We start from the raw sequence: 20,246 nt of genomic DNA, 5'->3' as shown, positions 1-20,246 counted from the left end.
CTTGAAAAAGCTGCAGCCCAAATTAACAGTTTTTAATCCAGCTAGAGCAAGGTAAAGAGGCTTTATCTGATCTATTGCCTCTGGCATTTTCTCCAAACCCACTTGTTTCTCAGTAGCAGAAACATCTTGCCCAATTGGGATGCAATAATTTCAAAGCAAGTAAAAGAAACTGCAGCTGCTCAGCTGAATCAGCCAAAGGTAAACTCTGCAGGGGAGAAAATGGCTTTTTATTATCTTCTAGTGGCAAAATTACTACAATAGCCTGCAGGAAAAGATTAGTTTATAATAGTAACAAAAACATCTGTTAAATTCTGGGCTCATTGCATGTTAAAAAAACCCCAACAAACAAACAAAAAACAGGCATTTGATAAAATGATTTTGAATAAAACTCAATATTGAGATTCAGTTTGTGATGTCAGGTGCCTACTGTGATCTTAGGATAGACAACCGTTTTAACTAATTGACTACATGGGCCATTTCATCAGTGGACAAGACAGCTTTTAGCTATAGAGATTTTATTGAACTGAGCTTGGAATACTCTTATTACTTAATGAGCAGATAAGTCAACATGTGTTCATTATGTGGGTTACTTGTAAGCAGGAATAACCTGTGTCCTGTGCGCTGTGAGAGCACAGTGTGCATGGAGGGATGAGTGTCTGTCAGATCTGGCTCCTGGGGGTTTCAGCTCATCAGCCTATTTTAGAAATACAAGAATTGCCACGATTGATTTGTGTCTCTGAAGCCCTACCAGCATCATTGATGTGCTTTAGGAATGAGGTGCTTCCAAATCTGATGGTGCAGAAATTGGAGCCCTGCTTGGCTCTTTCAGTACAGACTGCAACTTCAGACTGTCAGTTTCCAAAATACCACTGATTCCCATGCCTTAGAATGGCTGCCAGGCAAACCCCTTTCAGAGGGTAGTTGTGTTCTCAGAGCTTTTCTCAGCCCATTCACAGGCAGTTACCCATTTCTTGAGCTATTCCTGGGAGCCTGGCTGCAAAGTGGTTATCAGAATGATGAAACTATTTGTGGAAGCAAACTAGAGACCCACTTTTCTTCTACCTTTTGTGTAAGGAAGCAGTATGCAATCGATGTGATTTTGTACTTACAACAGCATTATTGTGCTTTGCATGTGTGCAGCACTTTATTCTGAGGACACCAAAGTGCAACAGGAATTCTAATAACAGTGTGAGGGTTTCTGCCCTTCTCACAGAGAGTAAAACTGAAACTTGGGGAGTTACATACGGTCACATGCAGCTTGATCACTGAAATTGGAATAGTGGGTTATTCACTATTGTTTTCAGCAGCAACGGGCTCTTGTGCAGAATGAATCACTTGGAAGGCCGAGGAAAATCCCCTAGAGCTCCTGACTCATGTCCCCATGTGCTTCACCACAGTGTCATGTCCCAGCTCAGAATCCTCAGTGTTTGTTACAAAAGCGGTCATGTGCAAGGAGCACAAAACCACTCACACGTGCACACTCTAAATTTGCAAGTTTGCTTCATAACAGCCTTTGCTCTGCTGTGCCTTGTGTTCCCTACCCAGACCTTCAGCCCTGATCTGCAGGTCACATATGTGCAGTGCTGTGCATGGACTTCAGGTACAATTGGAACTGAAGTCTTGAACAGCCAATAATAACCAAGCAGGTATACAACAGAGGCTAAATTTAAGTGCTGTGTTGTCATGGTTTAAGCCCAGGCTGTAAATCAGAACCACGCAGTCTACTTCCCCCTTTCTTTCTTCTCCCCACTCTGGGGAGAATCCCCTCCCCATCTGGAAGGGATGGGAAGGAGATTTGAAAGAATGTAACTCCCATGGGTTGAGATAAGGACAGTCCAGTAACTGAGGTATAACACAAATCACTACTGCTGCCACTAATAATAATAAAGGAAATAACAAGAGAATACACCACCTCACCACCCTCTGACAGATAATACCCAGCCCCCAGCTGTGCACTAGTGCTTCCAGGTAACTCTCAGTTACATCCGGGGCATGATGTGCTGTGGTATGGAATACCTCTTTGGCTATTTTGGGTCAGGTGTCCTGTCTCTGCTTTCTCCCAGCTTCTCTTCCTCCCTGGCAGAGCATGAGACTCAGAAAGTCCTTGGTCAGACTAAATATTTGAGCAGCAACTAAAACCATCGGTGTTATCAGCGCTGTTCCCAGGACGAAAGTCAAAAACACAGTGCTGCTCCAGCCACTAAGAAGGAGAAAAATGACTGCTACTGCTGAACCCAGGACACGTGTATACATACATAATAAATATTTGCTGTAGGTTGGCTTCTATCAGAAAGAAAAAAAGTGAGATATTGTCCCCAGTAAAAAAGATGTGGTTATCTGCACCATGAAAAGGGTTTGAAACCAATGTTATCTAGCAGCTGTCTGTGGATCTCAGTGCTGTGAAGGTATAAGGTATTTTGCGTGTTCCTCCTTAAGTTTCAAAATTCAAAAAATAGCAGTGGTGAAAGAGGAATGTTAGGGGTTTCCTTGCTAAGCCTATTTTGGTTTTCATAGCTTGTTCTATTCACAGTGGTCTGTAACTATAATCACAGAACTGGTTAGAAGATCTGATCCAAAGCTTGATATGAGTTCTAATTTATGTTTTGGATCAGCATGTAATATGTAGTTCCATTTATATTCCCCTTCTTAACTATAAAATACTCAGGGTATTTCATCACTGAAATATCCTTTACATATGATGCCATCAGTGCATACTGTTCTGTGTGACAGTATACTGTGAGCAGGAGATGTGCTAAAACTTGAAACTTAAAACTATGAGCAAACCAGCTACACAGATTAATGCTGTGGGGTCAAGCAGAAAGTGTGCAGGAGTGTGGTAGATGTCAGGAGGGTATGCTGGACCTCTGGTGCTGGGCCTGGGAAGATGCTAATGCCTTGTGGTGCAGAACACCCACACATCCCCAGCTTCCTACACTGGCAGCCTTTTCCCTGCCTTCTGGAGCACCATACCATGTGCCAAGTTACTTAGTCTCATTTTTTTTTTTTTCAGTTTGTGTCACTAACCCATATTTTCTTTTACCCTTTACAGTTTGAGTTTTGTCTTAATTTCCTGAGTGGATTGATCAAGTTGGTCTGTCTCCATGAGTCTCCAGGTAGCACCCAAGAACTGCCCAGTACAGGGACATACTGCAGAGAAAGTTCAGAAGTTTTTTTTCTCTTCAGAGGAGCAGGAGAGGTGAGTAGGTACTGACAAACAAACAGCAGGACTGGCATGCTGCCAATCCATTATTTTTGAGTAGTGTTTCCCAGTAATGGGAGCAGATTCTAGCCGAAGTATGAAAGGGAAAAGTGAGAAAGAGGTGAAGTAAGAAGATGAAATGCCAGAACTATGAGAAGGTGCAGGTATTATGTGCAGAGAGGAGTATAATATTAAAGGAAAAACCATGAAATTAATGTGGAAAAGACAGGTGTGCCTAAGAAAAGCTGTGAAAGCATTTTGCAGCATGATGTGAAGAGAGTACTGCATCTTGTGGGCTTAGCCTTACTTCCAGAGTAACATCATTCTGTGTGTGTTCTTCATCTGAACTCTTCCTACTATTGCTATTCTGTTTGAACAGTGATCTCATATTCAGAATGTGCTTTTATTGCACAAGATAAATCATGGTGAGCAATTAGCTATTTCAAACACTAAACTAAGGTAGATTAGGCATTTCAAATATTAAAGTGGGGAAAAAGCATGAGGAACAAGAGTGTGATAATCATTAGTTAATTTGAAAAGATGTAAATGTGTTCACCTATGATTGACTGATTAGTCAAAGACACATGAAAGGGTTTCATTCATAAGCCCTGCTTTACCCATGGATATAGCTTCTATTTATGTGAAGAACATGCTTTGGTCTCTTTTCTTTTGGAACCCAAGCTGAGTGTGTGTGTGTGTTGCTCGGAAAGCAAAAATCATCTCTTTGTAAGGGGCCCGCGCCTCACCCCGTATCAATGCCTTTTGTGCAGGAAGGCATCTGCTGTGATTGTTGGGGGAAATTTTATGCATCAAGTGCATAGTGCAGAGAGCTCTGGGAAAGGGGAAAAAAATAAAAAAGGAAATCCTTGTTTCCTTTTGTGTTCTTCAAGTACAAGAGAAATAGAAAGGTGTTGTTGTTTTTTCAAGGTGTGCTGCTGATCTCTTGGAAACAAGAGAGCAGATCTCAGCTTGGCTGGGATCCTCATCCATTGCCATGTTGGATCTTTCAATGGAGGGGTGCTGAGCTGAAGGAGGAGCCATGGGAATTTCTTACCAGCTGGAAAATGTTGATTGGCTTTTAGAGAGTGTATTGCTGCCTGGGTTGTGCGGGGTGTGAGATGTGACATAGGCTAGGGCAGAGGATGTGTGAAGGATCACACCTTCAGTTGTGAAGTGTGAAAATTGTTGTCTGCTTGAGAAACTGGAGAGATTTTATGTAATAGGAGGCGTGGGGGGACTGTTGAGGGGCATCTGAAGGAAGAGTTGAGGAAGGAAGTTGTGAATTCTCCATCCCTGGTGGTGTTCAAGGCCAGGTTGGATAGAGCCTTGGGTGACATGTTTTAGTGTGAGGTGTCCCTGCTCATGGGAGGGGAGTTGGAACTTGATGATCTTAAGGTCCTTTCCAACCCTAACTATTCTATGATTCTATGATTTTGCTCTGTACTTCAGCTTACGCTGAGCAAAAATTGTCCACGTGCATGTCCTACCATCCTGTTTTTTGGGGGAGTGGAATGGACCTGCAAGAGTTAATGTTTTCCTCAGGTTTCTCTTGCAGGTATACTGAAATAGGCCGGAAGCCTTGGGTTTTTTTGTGTTTTTCCTTTTTTCTGTTTTATCAGAACAAAGTATTTCTTCTCCAGCCTCAACCCTGAAGAGCAGATGGGGAGAGGCAGGGGAAAGCACTGCAGTTTGGCTCTGTATCATTTGAGCTGTTTGAATTCATTAGCTAGGGAGCCCTCACGAATGCCTCAGGCTGTGTACCTCCTCATGCACCCAACTTGGGAGAATCTCTTACCATTACTGCATGCATTAGCCTTCATTAATACAATTAGCATAATAATGATTAGGATTCATTATTCCCTACAAAAAGATAAAGCCAGTAATACATATCTCAGTACCAAATTCCTCAGTGCCTTGTCTTGGGATTGCTTTATTTTGGAGCTGTTTGCTCTTTATATCCTTCCATCTCCTAGAAAAAAGAAAGCTGCTTAATTGTAAAACTGTTTGGGTCAAAGAAATGCACTGAGATGATCTTTCACGCATGCTAAATAAGTGATCTATGGGACCCACACAGCTCAGAAAGCCACTGAACTGTCGAAACTGCAGACTTCATCTTCTTCAAGCACAAAAGCTACTTAGTTTCCCCATGTTGAAGACTTTTTATAATAGCAATAAGACAACTCTAGAGAGAACCATCTAATATTAACTCCAGGGAGTAATCATCTAATCACAATCTGGGGGTGATTTGGAGCACTCATCTGGACCAAATGCCTCGCAACACCCCAGGAGTGGTTTTATTGCATGATAGCAGTACCCCATTGAGCCTTATTGCTTAATTAAAAACAAATTCCCAAGTAATTTTTTTGCCTTTCCATAAAAACACAGTAGTACATAGCATGTATAAAACATCCATTAAATGATGGTACATGCAAATTTACATTGTGAGATACAATCCGTTTCTTTACCACTTGGGGTTGAAGTTAAATGTAAAACCATTTCCTATAATCTGTGCACTGCTGTGTTTAGAGAGGAATAAATATGGGGAAGAGAGGTTCATCGTAGGATGCCTTGTTTTTATTAAGTGATGTTTGGTCTCCTTACAAAGGAGTTCAAATTCTTGTCTATCTTGCAGACGTAATAGTCAATCAACAGTGTGACCTTTTCTGCTTCCTCCTGAAGGTTTCCTCAGCATGCTGTGCTTTCAGGAAGATCTACAATGGGAATCCTGTATTTCTGCCTTGGAATTTAATTCCTCTGAGCAGAGAGAGCATGAGCAGTGCAGGTGATGTATTTGGGATATATCTAGCTTACAAGTGGTGCACAGGTGTTCTTTGTGGATTTTGTAGGCTGGTTTGAATTAAGCATAGTTGGTGTACAGCTGACTTCTGCCTACACTGGTTGCATGGCTCATAGGTCTCCACCTTCTGCAGTTTGACTGGGACCACTGCTACAGCTGTGGCTGCTCTGCAGAGGACCCAGACTGTGGATGGAGAGAGTATGAAAGTCCTTTTTAATATTGAGCCATGCATCAACATCCCAACCCACAGCTCCCTTAGACCTTTACAGAGTGCTTTCATAGCCCCAGATGTAGTGCTTCCCTGAGGACTTTGAGCACTGTTGATACGTTACAAGCAAAGAAAGCAAACCCAAGGTTTTAAGTGATTGTCCAAAATCACAGAAGAAGTGCTAGAGACAATGCTTCAAATTGCTGGTAGCCAAAGCTGTAACTGTGCTTTTGGCCAAAGCAATAAAATAAATGGGGGGGGGGGGGGAAGGGGAAATGATTGGCATGATATTTTCTTCGAATTTGTCACTTGGGATGCCCTTAAGTAATTGGTGGAGATAAGCTTGCAAGTACATGTTTTTTAAATAAAAGCTGAGAATTAGTAACTATTACTCTAGTTGTTTCATGTGCTGAAGCCAGTGGTGCCTACAGGCTCTGCATAGAAGATGTCACTTGTGTCAATCTCAGCCGGTGTGGCCGCCACTCTGTTACACACAGCCTTTTAGTTTTCGCTATCGAATGGTGGTTGTCCAAGGACTGGTGGGAGCTGAGGCCATGTATGAATATCTACTGTTGGTAGCACTCTGTAGTGTTCAGGGACATAGAGGCAGCATACTTTGTCCCATATTTAGATTTTGTAAAAAATAAATGGTTTGTTTGGTGAACCACTTTGCTAGACTGTTTTGCTGGCTTCCCTTTAAATGTCCCTTTAGAGAGATGTTTAGTGTTGTGGTTTGGTACAAAGAGGTTACAATATTGTACTAAGGAAATGAATAAATCTAGTCAGCTGCCTCAGGTCAGGCTGAAAGCATGGCAAAAAGAATAATTAAGTCTGTGTATTTAAACCAGTTCTGTACATTGGCAGGACATTGGCAGGTCAGGAAAGGACATGAAAGGACCTGACAGAGTTCTTGAACAATAAACATTTTTACCTGAAAGATCTCTGCTGCTTTTATTAGGAATGCCATTATCTTGCTTTGATCTGACATTCTGGGACTGGCTGCTTGTACGGCTGACAGAGCAAGTAGCCAACAAAGACCTAATAGGCTTTAGTACCTTTAATGAAGAGTTTCTCTTCTTCCTTAGATGTATGATATTTTACAAAGGCTCTTTTCATCTCAATGCATCACGCAGATGGCTGTATGCGGTAGGACGAGCACGCACTGCTGGCTAGGGGCAGGGTTTAGCAGGCTCGCTGTCAGACTTGACTGGCCCTCAGCATGGAGCTGCAGGAGGGTCAGCAATGCTCCTTGCCTGCCCTGTCTGTAAAGCAGCTGCCACTGGTACTGAAACAGCCTGGATGCATTTGCAGGGCAGTGCATGGGAGCTTGCCCCAGAGCAGGACCTGAGGGGAGCAGCTCTGGTAGTGTTTGGTTTGATTTTGTCTGGGGTTCTACCTTGTGCCCTACCTCGTGGCACCCAGACACACTGGGCAGCCGTGGACTGCTGGACTAGGAGGAGGCATGCCTCAGTTGCATCAAACCTGCAGTTTGCTGAGTGACTGCAGCAACACTGAAGGGTTGATAGAGTACAAATCTAGCCTATTCTCTCCTCTAAGCACTTATTTTTTTTGTCATCAGGAAACAGTAGATGTCATATATCTGCATTTATATGACCTTTTGACAAGATGAGAGTAGAGAGTCTTAAGTTGATGGTTCTGGGACATGTATGACTTCCTCTAAAAGTCATGAAGGAAATGAAAAGTGTGATATTTTAGTAATTGGAAGTGGCTGACTTTGTTTGGTTCTGTTTTTTTTTTTTATTTCATTTTGACACAGTAGGCAATTTAGAAAATACATTTGCAGTAAGGAAAACACAGTTGTTATGGAAACATCTGAGACAGCCAGCTGACATAGGGTAAGACATGCACCAGATTAGTAGTACAGATAGACACAGTAAAAAGGCAAGTTCATGTAAGGTAAAGGAGCAGTTTCTAGGCACCGTTTACTCCATAGATGGTTTTTCACTGACAACAGGGGAAAAAAAAAAAAAAAGAAAAAGAAAAATCTCTTTAAAACTGTGAGCATGTGGCTCCATCTTTCGGTACCAGAGCAAAACGCGTTGACCTGGGCATAGAAGGAGGTGAGATTTCTATAGCATTCTTGTGTTAGCTGCAACAAAACCAGTAGCAACAACAATAATAATAAATTATTATTATTATTATAATTGCCACAGATCTAAGCCACAAGTTATTAATGTAGTTTTCGTGAAGCTACAAGCCGTTCTGCTGCATGGAAAGAAAACTGTAATTTGAAACATTTTCTTAAGTGTGTCGCCCAAAAAGTACCTTGTCTTCCTTTACAAAACCAGTGTTTGATCAGAGCATCGACTGTACCAGCAAAGCTTGGTGCCTGTGTAGGTGCTAATATTGCCTGCTGCTTAGAGCTGTAGGATGTTTTTCTTTGTTTTCCTCTCCCCAACAATGTATTTGGCAAAGTAGCTAAAATTCATGATACATCATGGAAATGCTAGCTGGGTAGAAGCAGGAATGAACAGTTCTATGAGGTAGACTGCCAGAAGTTAAAAGAAAATAAAGCTGGTTAATTACTTCACAAAACAGTGAATGTTGTTACAGTGCATACTGCACGTGCTTAAGTGAGCTTGATGACTCAATCTGTTCACATTAGTAACTCATTTTGCTTTAAACAGAAGTAAGTCATTGTTCAAAACTAGAAGACGTAATTGTTCTCTGGGTAAGCCTTGGGTTTTCTAAGTAACCCTAAATAATTGCCCCAACTTTGTTGCTTAAGAAAAAACTCTTATATAGCACAACAAACCAAAACCAAAGGTAATTATCTTGATGCTGTCCTGAAACTGTTGGTTGCAAGTCATTGCAAATAGGAGGTATTGCACTGTAAATGCAAAATTTAAAATATGGATCATGTGTGTAACTTATTTAACTTGCTTCAGTGGGTGTATGTAAGTATGTTTGGGTTTTGGTTTTGGGTATTTTTGTCATCCTAGTTATTGAGCTTAGGTTATAAGGGACTGTCTGTATGAATTACTAGTTCTTAAGTTCTTAGTCCAAACTCCTGCATGGCAGACCTGTGAGAATGAGGGTGTGTGAACATAAATTTAACGGTCCCACTTCTTCTGCCTGTACTGGTGCCACCCTTCCACTAACATGAGTGGTGAGTTATTTGCACACAGCAGTTATCCATGGTGAGGGTTGTGTGCAGACCTGCTTGGAAAGAGTGGGTTCATGTCAACCCAGCTCCTGTATGGCAGGGAGTCATAATACAGAAATCATCCCTAATAGCAGCAAGGCTGTGGAAACTAGAGGTAGAACTAGCCTTTATTCCTCAGTGGGGTACTTTCAAGCCCCCCTCAGAGGGAAGTATTTTAAATGGCCACAGGCTGTGCTGATATAATATGATTATACCCTTTATGTTTTGCATTTATCCTTTCTAAATTGTCCCTGCAGCTGGAGTGCATTGGGCTTCTCCTTGGTGCTACCTGAGGTTTCCTCTTGAGGCTGTCCTGTGTTCCTATGATCTTTTTTCCCCCCCTCCCTATATTTAACATTCAGTTTCATCCTGTTCCATTTCATTGGTGATTTTAAGCTTTAACTTCTAGGGTCTGTGGCTTTCTCTGTATCCTGTGGATTATTCTAAAGAGATATACTCACCTTTCTGGCAGATGTCACAAGGTAGCACCTTTAACCAACTCTAACAGTAAATAAACACTACAGACCTCTTTAAGGAAGTACAAACCCACAACAAATCCTGCCTGGATTCTGCTTGATAAATTGGATCTTTTGCAGACATCTGGAGATTGTGTTTGCAAATCAAATGTGCTTCCAGCCAGCCTGTTTTGTAGTCATTGTTACCATAATTCAGGTTAATGTTGTTGCCACTTTTTACTTGCTAAAACACATGTGGTGCTTTATTGCTGAAAAAAAAGTGTCTACTTTGGAACAGAAGTTCTTTTAAAACCCGTCTTGGAAGTTTGCTGTTTGGAGAAACAAATGTCAAATCAATTGTCCTAGCTCTGAACTGCCATTCTGAAAATGCAGCTGTGGGAAGAGATTACTTGGGTATTGTGATGGGGAGCACATAAGAATCTAGATTGAGAATTATGTAGCAATAGAGACTTAAAATAACAAGTAGAACAAGTAAGCTTCTGGCTTTTCCTACAAAGATTAGCTTAAAAAATACCAGATCCCAAGTGAGAGTGTTCGTGCCAAGTTTTAAATCCCATTTGAGTTTTTATAGCTGTTATAATCTCTGATATATAACCTTGCAAACAGGGTCTTGTAACAGAAATGCTGAGGCCTTTGACTATTGCCTCACAAAAGAGAATTGCTGCAATAAGCTGCAACTCTGTGACAAGTTTGTAAGGCTGCCTTATGTATGCATATCATCAGCTGGGTTCTTCACATTATTTGAGGGTATTTGTGTGTATGTGATCAACTGTATGTGATTGTTCCAGTAGTGTCAGCCTTCTAAATGTAACAGGCACAATGCATTATATCCTTATCCAAAGAAGTGTTGCCACAGGGAGAGGCTTGGCCTTGGACACACTGTCATAGAGAGTAAAGAAAAGCTTATTAATTCTTTCTTTTTCCTATCCTTATTCTTCCATATTTCAGAAAGAAACATATATTACAGAAGAAATGGAAGTTCCCAAGGAGCCTGGGCTGCAGAAGGATTCCATGTGCCAACGCTCTTTTCCCTCTCATTATCATATGCTTGCAATCAAACTCTAATTTTTGAAATAAAAAAACCTGCAGGATTCTTTACTGGGACTATTAAACTTTCAATCTTCATTATTTAGGACAGCTACTTACCTTCTACTCAATGAAGCCATAATGCAACCGCTCCTATAAAAACTATCGAAATGGCTACTGTGGCACTAAGTAGATTTTCCTCCGTGTAAAATAATCCTCTGTGAGTGAGACATAACTATCATTCACATTAATTAGGCAGCCATATAATGGGGTGTTCAATAGCTATTACATCATTTAAATTCTTCAGTGAGCACCTCAACCACCCAAGAACTATCCAGCTGAACGTTTCTGAGTCTATAATTTTGAAATAATCCTTTAGAGGAAGAATATGCATGGCAGAGTGTTGCAGACAATTTCACACGCACACACAAAATCATTTTATTCAGATTTATGGGATTATTTTAACACTTAAGAGAAGTGCATAGTCCTATTTTTCTTTCCCTCCCAGAATAACAATGCTAGTAAGAGGAGTCCATTTTAAGGCTGATATTGTGTGTACACTAGAGGATGGCCAAGGAGCTGGTATTCAGAGGTCTGCCTTGGCAGTTGTACTCAGATACACCACAAGTGTATCCCTAAATGTTTTGTCTCAAGCCTGGGGCTCTGGAGCCATGTGGCTCAGCTGAGAAACCCTGACTCATGGACCAGTCAGGGTTGAAGTTTTGGCTTTCTAGTCTTAACTTCTGCCTTTAACAAGCATATGAGGACTTCAGCATTTATATTCAGTTTTGGTTATTGACTTAAAATTCGTGAGGTCAAGCCAAAGTCCTTTGGCATTTCTGGTAACATTGTACTTCCCAGAAACTATTATATAAATATTATAATTAATGTTCTATTTTATTTTTTTATATGTTAAGATTAGTGTCTCAGTCAAAAGTATGCATGGTTGTCATGAAGCTAGGAGCTCATTCTGAAAGGTGAAAGAAATAAGGCTCAATTTCTTAACTAATACACCAGGATGAAATTTCTGTTATCAGGCCTGTACCACATCTTTAACATGCCATTCAGTTGCCTACAGAACATGGTGGCTATTAGAAGACTCGTCAGCACCTGAAAGCTTTTGAAAATGTTTTAAATCAGTGTTGTTTGGCAATAGTTATGTGCTATGGGAATAGTTCCTAATGGAATGAAAAAAGGTAACAGCCTAAAAATAGGCTGGGGAGTGGGGCAGGGTAGGCAGTAAAGTTTAGGTTGTGCCTTTTCCCTCAGCATCCTGGTTCAAAGCTGTCAGTTATGTTAGACAACTGTATACTCAGCTTTTTTTTTTTTCTCTCCTCTTAATGGTTGTAAGGTACTGTACCTTATCTGACTAATACGCTAATAGAAAACAGTGGAGAGCTCTTAATTGAGTATTAAGTGTTGCTGGCTTTTCTGTAGTTCTCTATAATTCCAGTCCAACAGGCAGTGTGCAGAGCTAGATGTCAAAACCCATCTGCAGGTAAAGCACCTGTTTGTTCTGCAGCCCAGGAGGTTTGTATTTGCCAGGTGTAATGGCTCTCCTCAGCAGCAATGGATGCTTGATCCTCTCTTTCACATTTTCTCACTAATTTAATTAAACCAGGACACTGAGGGAGATTTCTGCCTTACCAAAAGAATACGTTTTCATCACAGGCTGTAAGGAACGTGAGCTGGGATTGGAGTTAGTTACCATAGGAATGACAGAATTAAGGAAGGTGAGCCTGAGACAAAGATAGGACAAACCACTGTGAAATTCCATGGAATTGTCTATTGACAACAAATAATTTGACCTGGTATGTAGAATCATGGTCTGGTGAATGTTGTAAGCTCTGTAAATCCACTTTTTGTTTGTCTAAGAGGATGAATGAAGGTCAGCATTTGTTATATAGGTCAGCTAATGTGTTTTACTCAGCAAGCCACTGCATGCTAACAAGTTCACCTTGAGTGCAAGAAGGCAGTACAGCTGGGCTAAGAGAAACAGCTGGTAAGGATTAGTCTTTCAAAGTGCTCGTGCTTTCCATATCGAGAGAGCTTGTTTAGAATTTAGGTGTTGCCAAAGAGGCTGTGGTGAGGCAGGAGACTGCCCTGATATAGTTGCTCCTGATGACAGGGGATCTTCTATCCTGCTGATGCTGCTTCAACGTCATGTGGTGCATAGGCTGAAGAAGACAGAACTGTTGGAGCCCAAAAGGAGAGCTTGTGGATTGCTGAGGCTTATGCTTGCATCACTTAAGATAAAGTCACAGCTAAACTAAGGGAGATTAATGAAGGAAATCAGTGTGTGTGCAGTAGTGTGTCCTTCAGTGTAAAGGTGTCAGTGACTGCAGCAGGAATGATAAGGTGACCAGCACTTTTTGTTAGTTAAAAACCATGTCTGTGTATGGTTCTGGGACTTGTAACTGGTGAATGGGCATGTGTAACTGCTCTGGTAATGGCCTGAGGAATTACCTTGTTTAAATAAAAGCAGTGCTGCCCTGACTTTGAGAAGACATTGCTCCTCTTTCTTGAAAACATGCAGCTGATGCAGAGGAGCAAGGTGGTGTCTCAGGTCTAAGGCAGTACAGTGGGTCCTGCCTTAAACACAGCTCTGTTTTAACTGTATTTTAAAAGGAGTAGAAGGAGGTGTGGGGGAAAAAAAGGGTAAGTGAAGTGTTGTGGTTATATGAGGCTAAGGATGCTATTTATGAAGAGAATTATAAGCAAAGACATTATTTGATAGCAAGCCTGTCAGTAGCTCTGTGGTGTGTGCTGGTTCTTTGCACATACACACCTACAAAAAACTGACAGAGTGTAGATCCGGGCTGTTGTAAGAGCTGTCACAAATTCAGTGTTTCCCAGTCACCCATTTGCCTTGGAGAGTAAAAAATTCTGATAATCTTTAGATGATATGCTGTGGCTTTTGCTCACTTCTCAGGGACCACTACTTATTTATTTGTAGAATGTTAAAGATTATCTCTAAAGCTTTTATAAAAGCTTTATAAATACCAGGAGAAAAGAAAGTGCTGTAGAAGGACCAATAGCCTCAGTTGGTTAGTGTGACATGTGCACTCTGTACCAAAATTGGAGTGTTTTTTTCCCTAGGAAAGTGGAATCCTGCAGATGATGCACAGAATTACCAGTGTCACACCAGTGAATACCTGCAGCTTTTCCCTGCAGGATTTGTTTCCACTACAAACTGACTCTTCTTCCCTTCGTTACGCAGTCTGAACGCCACCCAGTGTTTTTAGCTCTGTACTCTTTCTCACCTTAAGCCATTTTTTGGTCTCTTTCTATGAAAAACACACCACCAATGTTTCCAGCCAGAGGTTTTAAACTTATGATTTGCAAATTATCATTAAAATAGTGAAGCCAGGTTTGCCTACCTTTTATTTACACATCTTGGAACAATTAGGTGTCAGAAACATCACAGGATGGACAGTACCTGTTTGATCAATATGAGATAATCCTGTTAGGGCTACTTGATGAATACTATGTTATAGCTCATTTAGGGTAATCACTTCAGTGCCACTGCTGGGATCTGTAGGAGGTGGATGTTCCTAGTGCTCTAGATACTGAGAGGTGGCCCATCAATGCTGTATCTCTTCGGGGGTGTTCTCTAGGGCTGTACCCATTGCTTCTGGCAATTTTCCAAAGTGCTCCCAGAGATATTGTGGGGTCTGTGGAGCCATATGTTTTTGTCTTGGTGGCCTTTCCAGGGACTATGAGACTATGCTGGCACCTCTGGTGCATTCTTCAGTTCTTTGGGGGCCCTTTGCTTACTTAGGTTATCTGGGGCTATTTCCTTGTGTCAGGGAATCTGGAATTTTATGCTGGGAAGGGTATCTGGGCTCTTGTTGGTAGCGCAGGAGGACTGTTGGGCTCCGCAGTGCAAGACAGGCACAAACATACTGGACAGAGTCCAGTGAAGGGTCACTGAAGTGATGAAGGGATAAAGTATCTCTCACATAAAAGCCTGAGAGCGCTGAGACTGTTCAGCCTGGAGAAAAGAAGGTGCAGGGTGGAAGGGTAGGGAGAATATCTTATCAATGTCTATAAACACTTCAAAGGAGACTGTGAAGAAAATGGAGCCAGACATTTTCCAGTGGTGACTAATGACGGGACAAGGTGATGGGCACAAACTGAAGCATCAGGAAACACTTTTCACTGTGTGGGTGACAGAGCACTGGCATGGGTTGGCTGCCCAGGAAGTTGTAGAGTGTGCCACCATGTCAATATTCCAAAGCCATCTGGCTATGGTCTTTGCCAGCTGGCTGTAGGTGGCCCTGCTTGAGGGAGGGGTTGGACCAGATGACATCCGGAGGTCCCCTGCCACCTCAGTCCTGTGATTCTGGAGTTGCTACTGTCATGACCAGGGCCCTTAGCTACCACAGACGAGAGAAACTTGCCCCAGGCCTCGAGGACATCTGGAATGCCTGCTACTTTACTCCAGCCTCAGTGCTCATGAAGAAGAGGAGCAGGTAATTATGCAAGTACCCGGGCTTTTAAGGCTCAGTGTTCACACTGGGGCAGGGTTGAGTGATAAGGGGGTTTTGAAGGAAGAGTTTGAGTGGGTGTCTTAAAAAGCCTTGCAGGGGGGAGCAAAGAAGGGCAGAGGGGGATAGAGTTGGTGGGGGGCTGCTCTTGTTGGTGTGCTATGGGCACATGGGTGCCAGTACCTCCACTGCTGTGCCTGGCTGTCACTGGTACAGGTCCTAAGGGCATGATGGACTTTACTGTGCCTCCTCCAGAAAGCTCTGGCTGATGAAGCTATGCCACAAGAGAGACTGCAGCCATCAGTATCACTGGATACTGATGGTAAGACAGACCTCACACTGTACTGTTGTTTTTGCTGCTCCTTGCAATGGATCTGCAATGGCCTTAGAGATCCCAGATATCCCTAAAGCCTGTCCCAGACCCACCAGATGCTGCCTTAAAGCTGCCAGCAGCCCTCAAACTCTGCCAAACCCTTCCTGAAAGCTCCTTCTCACCTCCAAGCACTCCTCAAAGACACATGAAATCTCTTTTAATCCCTCTGTCTGTCTTCCTATCCCTCTTTTCTTCTCCTCCCTATCCCCTTCCTGTATTCCTGTTCTTCTGTCATCTGAAGGTTTGGTGTTCCTTTGTGTTTTGTCAGGCCTTCAGCAGGGCCTGGTGGGTGCTCAGTGATGTTGATCAGCAGTGAATGAAAGAATGATCTGCTTTGTTCAGATACATGTAATACCTTTCCAAAGATTTTTGTTGCTGGGTCACAGGGCTATGAATGTGCTCTGGGAAACTACCACTGAGCCAAGATGTTATGTGGGCAGTATGATTGATAGTGAAGAAGCTTGTGGGGGAGGTGTCAGGAAGAGAGAGATCAGTCTCCTAGTACTTGGGTGTTAGGGCAGGTGCCCATAGTAGGTTAGCCCGGGAGTTGCTGTTACCATCTTTCTCACACATCTGTGTGCAGGCTATCCTCTGCATAGATTGCCAGTGCCTTTTGCTTGCCTGTGTCCAGATGGGGTTGTCAAGAGGTGCAGCTTGACTCATGAACGCAACACCAGCACATAGCCTAGTTTCCTGTTGGATATGTGTTTATGTAAAGAGGTGTATTCCTTCCATCAGCCTCTTTCTGCTCCTCTTCCACCTCTGCAGCTGTGGCTTGCACTTGACTCAGCCTTTCAGGCACACGGTTGAACCAGAGGGCTTTCTAGTAGGGTCTGTTCAATTTGAGCTACTTGTGTGTATTAGGCAGTCTATGGAGATGATGCAAAACCTGGCTTTTCTTGTTATCCCGCTACAGTCTGTTTCCAATTAGTTTAGTCTCTTTTGTACTTGGCGTTTTAGAGGCTGCTTTCTGAATGGTCTGGAGACAAAAAATTTGTGTGCCACGGGTGTTGTACGCCTGGTCTGTGGGAGAAGAGCTGGGGCGGTGCTAAGTGGAGAAGCATAGGTGGGATGTAGGAGTCAAGGGCTGGAGTGTGGGCTTGCTTCCTTGCTCCCAGGTCAATGAGCAGGACGTTCCTGGTGACAGGACGCTGAGTAGGCAGTGCTCTTGGGTGTGGTGGTGGATAGTGTCTTGGGAGTCTGAGAGGCCTAAGCTTTCCTTCTTCTGCCTGTGTCAAATGAGAAAATGGATAAGTGAGAGGACTGCTTGTTTGCCCCTTTTATGTTAGGTGTTCTTTGTGCCATTTGTAACATTGCAGTGTCCGTCTGTGCTGCAGTTTCCCTGAGGAGTACCATCTGCTAAAGGCTGAAGACAACCGGGTGGATTAGGTATAGCGTGGATGAGAAATGCTCTGGACTAGAAATGTGGTTAACGGGCTAAAAACAAGTCTAGTTTACATCATAAATATTCCACCATCCGCAGTATTTTACCCTCACTCTGGACACTCTGCACCACCTGCTGGATAGCCGGGGTAGCGCAAACGGTTGTGTCTACTGCACAGGAGTTACTGTTCACAGCGTGGCAGGCAAGCTCCCTGGAAGGCTAGCTTAGCACAGTTCTGTGGATTGCTTCTTGCATATTGTCACATTTGAATTGTGGCTAAACCCGAGCTTATAAACAGCAACTGTAAAGTGTTTGTGATCGTCTTACGGTTCTGCTGTACTCAGAAATGAAGGGCAAATGTTTTAAGCTGTGGGTAGAAAAACCTTGGCTTCTCTTCACTGTTTTCCTGCTTGCACGTGCTTTAGTTTTTTTCCTGTGTAAAACTGGGTGCGGAGGTTTTCTTGTGCAGTTTTTTGTTCAGAATTTCTTGCTGGGATTTTCTCACTCAGATGTTATGTTTTTTTCCTTAATTTTGTGGGATTCAGTATCTATCAGTCAGGATTTACAGTTTACACATTTACCACTCAGGGCAGAGGTTTTTTAAAATCTAATCTTATCCATAAGTTGCAAAGCCTCAACAACCATTTGGGTTCTGATATTTGCAGTTTTTCAGCTAGAGTTTATGGTTTATAGCAACTCTGTTGACAGTGCTGCTGTGTGTTTATGGACTCTCAGGGATGTTGGTGTAATTTTCCATTATCCTAGGGGCAGCCAGGCCTTGCCAGCTCTGAATGAGATCCCCGGGCTGCTCCAGACTTTGCCTACAGCACCGTGCCTCTAGTGTGTTGGGGGCAGAGGGCTGGGGCCTGTGTTGGTGGCACTGGGAGATAAGGATGCTGCATGCCACTGGGCTTTCTGCTTTTGGTTGTGCCTCACAAAGCCATCAGTTTGCTCTAATCATCCTCTAGTGGTTTTATTTTCATTGTACTCCATAGCTCTCACTTTGTTCTTTTCCCCTTAAAACTAATCCTTTTTCCTTTCTGTGCACCCCAGGGCTTCTACCTTTTTCTTTGTCAAGCTGCTCTCAGGAGCCAGGGCCCACTGTCCCTGAAGGGGCTGGTGGTGATGGCTCTTGTTCCTGACCATGGGATGAACACTGCCATGTTCCTGACCATGGGACCACTGCTGTATGTTGGGAGGCTGGGGACAGAAAGCCCCTAAGTGCAGCTAGTGGGGTTGACGGCAGTGGTCCTTCTACATCCAATATGGTATAGTTGAGCAGGGGAGGTGCAGCTTGCGATGGCTGTGCTGGGTCTTATTTGGGACAATGAAGGCATTGCCTTGAGATCAGAACTGTGACCACAACCACAGACAGGGTGAGCTGGGACTAGGTGTCCCTGCAACTGTGAATGTCCTGGGCAATGTGAAACAAGCAGTGGAGCTGACAGCATGCTGGGACAAGGGGAGCTGCTCTGGGGTGAGGGTTGGCCCTGAAAAGGGGAAGGTGGTGCACTGAAGAGGTGCATTGTGGCACATCTGCGAGCCACCCCAGTTCAGCTCCTACTCTATTGCAGGCACCCCTTCCCTGGCAGCTCTCTGTCACTGCCCTATGCCTCCAGCATGGTGCCCAGAGCTGCCCAGACCTCCACTCCATGGTGCTTCCCTAGCAATAGTAAATAGTACTAACAATTGATGTCTAGTAGGTAAAAAAAAAAAAATCAATCACGTTGGGATTAATGAGAGCTAGTTAGGGATCTTGCAGCTCTAAAACCTGTAGCACATCAGAGGTTGCACAGTCTTAGTTAAACCAAACAAAATGCAAAATGGTTTAAAATTCCTATGCATCTGTAGGAATAATATTTGCTATAACTGTATTTTCTGTCTTTGCATTAAATTACTTCCTCTTTAAAGTAATGATAATATCATTTCCAAATAATAACAGTGGGTGCCAAATAATAAGAATGTATTTCAAATGAAAATAGGTAGATATACAGCAGGTGTATAATCTGTTTCAATTGAAAGCTTTTAGTACTTGACAATGTAAATTTCCAGAAACACAAAGTAGATTAAGAAGAAAGAAGCTGTAAGTTTTCTTAAAGGAAAACTAGTTAGCATGTATTATCTATCAAATCTTCCTAACCTTCATGTCCTAATAAATTTTGAAGCTCTTCTACAACATCTAGCAGTGTTGAAGGTTTAGAAGGCATTGCATTGATAGGAATAGGAAAAAACTCTGACTGAAAATAAGAAATCAATAAACGTATTGAGCAAATGTTAGAAGTGTAGATTTGGTTTGTGTTCATATCACAAACTTATAGAGACACTTAAACATTTGTGAGTGTAAACATATATTTATTCACTTTCCATATTCCTGTTATGTGCCCTTTTGTGTTAACATTTCTTAAACATCATACTGAATAGTATATTAAATTCCAGCTTCTTTCTAGGGTGCATGAGGTGGCTACCTTAGAAGATGATTAAATTTGTTTTTCTAATATCTTTAGAAGATATTTGTAATATCTTCTTAATTTTTTTTTCATTTAAATACATTGTTAGTATTTCCATACATTCTGATACCTTGCGTTCTCCAGTAGGCCAACAGCTTAAGGTGTTAATAAACTGAACAATTAAGCTATTATTTTACTGTAGCTACACTTGTGCATTTCAAATTGTCATTTTTGTTGCTACTGAGATTTCCCCTCTGTACAGGATTACCTTTGTTCAAAACATATTGTGCAAGTCACTGAGTAACAAGGGATTGGTTAATGTGTCTCATTATATTATGCAATTTTGATATTGCACCTCTTTTCACTAGAGGGGTTGAAAGGAAAGTTTCTAAAAGCTGCTTTTTCATCTGAACTCTATATAGGGCCTAAGTGGTTGAGCCCTTTCCCCTGGGCAGGCTTTAGCAGGACTAAGTAAAGGAATGTTACTGATCACAGTGAGCTATGACCTTGGCTAATCCCTCCAGGCCTGCTGGAAATAGCTGTACTGCAGTAGGACTCCCCCAGCAATGGTGAAGCCCCAGGACCTCTGATCCTCCTCTGCTGGCATCTGGCCTGGCCTGCGCAAGAGAAGCATCAGTGAGTGCTTTGCTTTTCACAGTACCCCAGCCCCTGGGGAAGGC

The sequence above is a fragment of the Melopsittacus undulatus genome, chromosome Z (assembly GCF_012275295.1).
Source record: "Melopsittacus undulatus isolate bMelUnd1 chromosome Z, bMelUnd1.mat.Z, whole genome shotgun sequence".
Lineage (NCBI taxonomy): Eukaryota > Metazoa > Chordata > Aves > Psittaciformes > Psittaculidae > Melopsittacus > Melopsittacus undulatus.
This window is presented reverse-complemented; position numbering follows the sequence as displayed.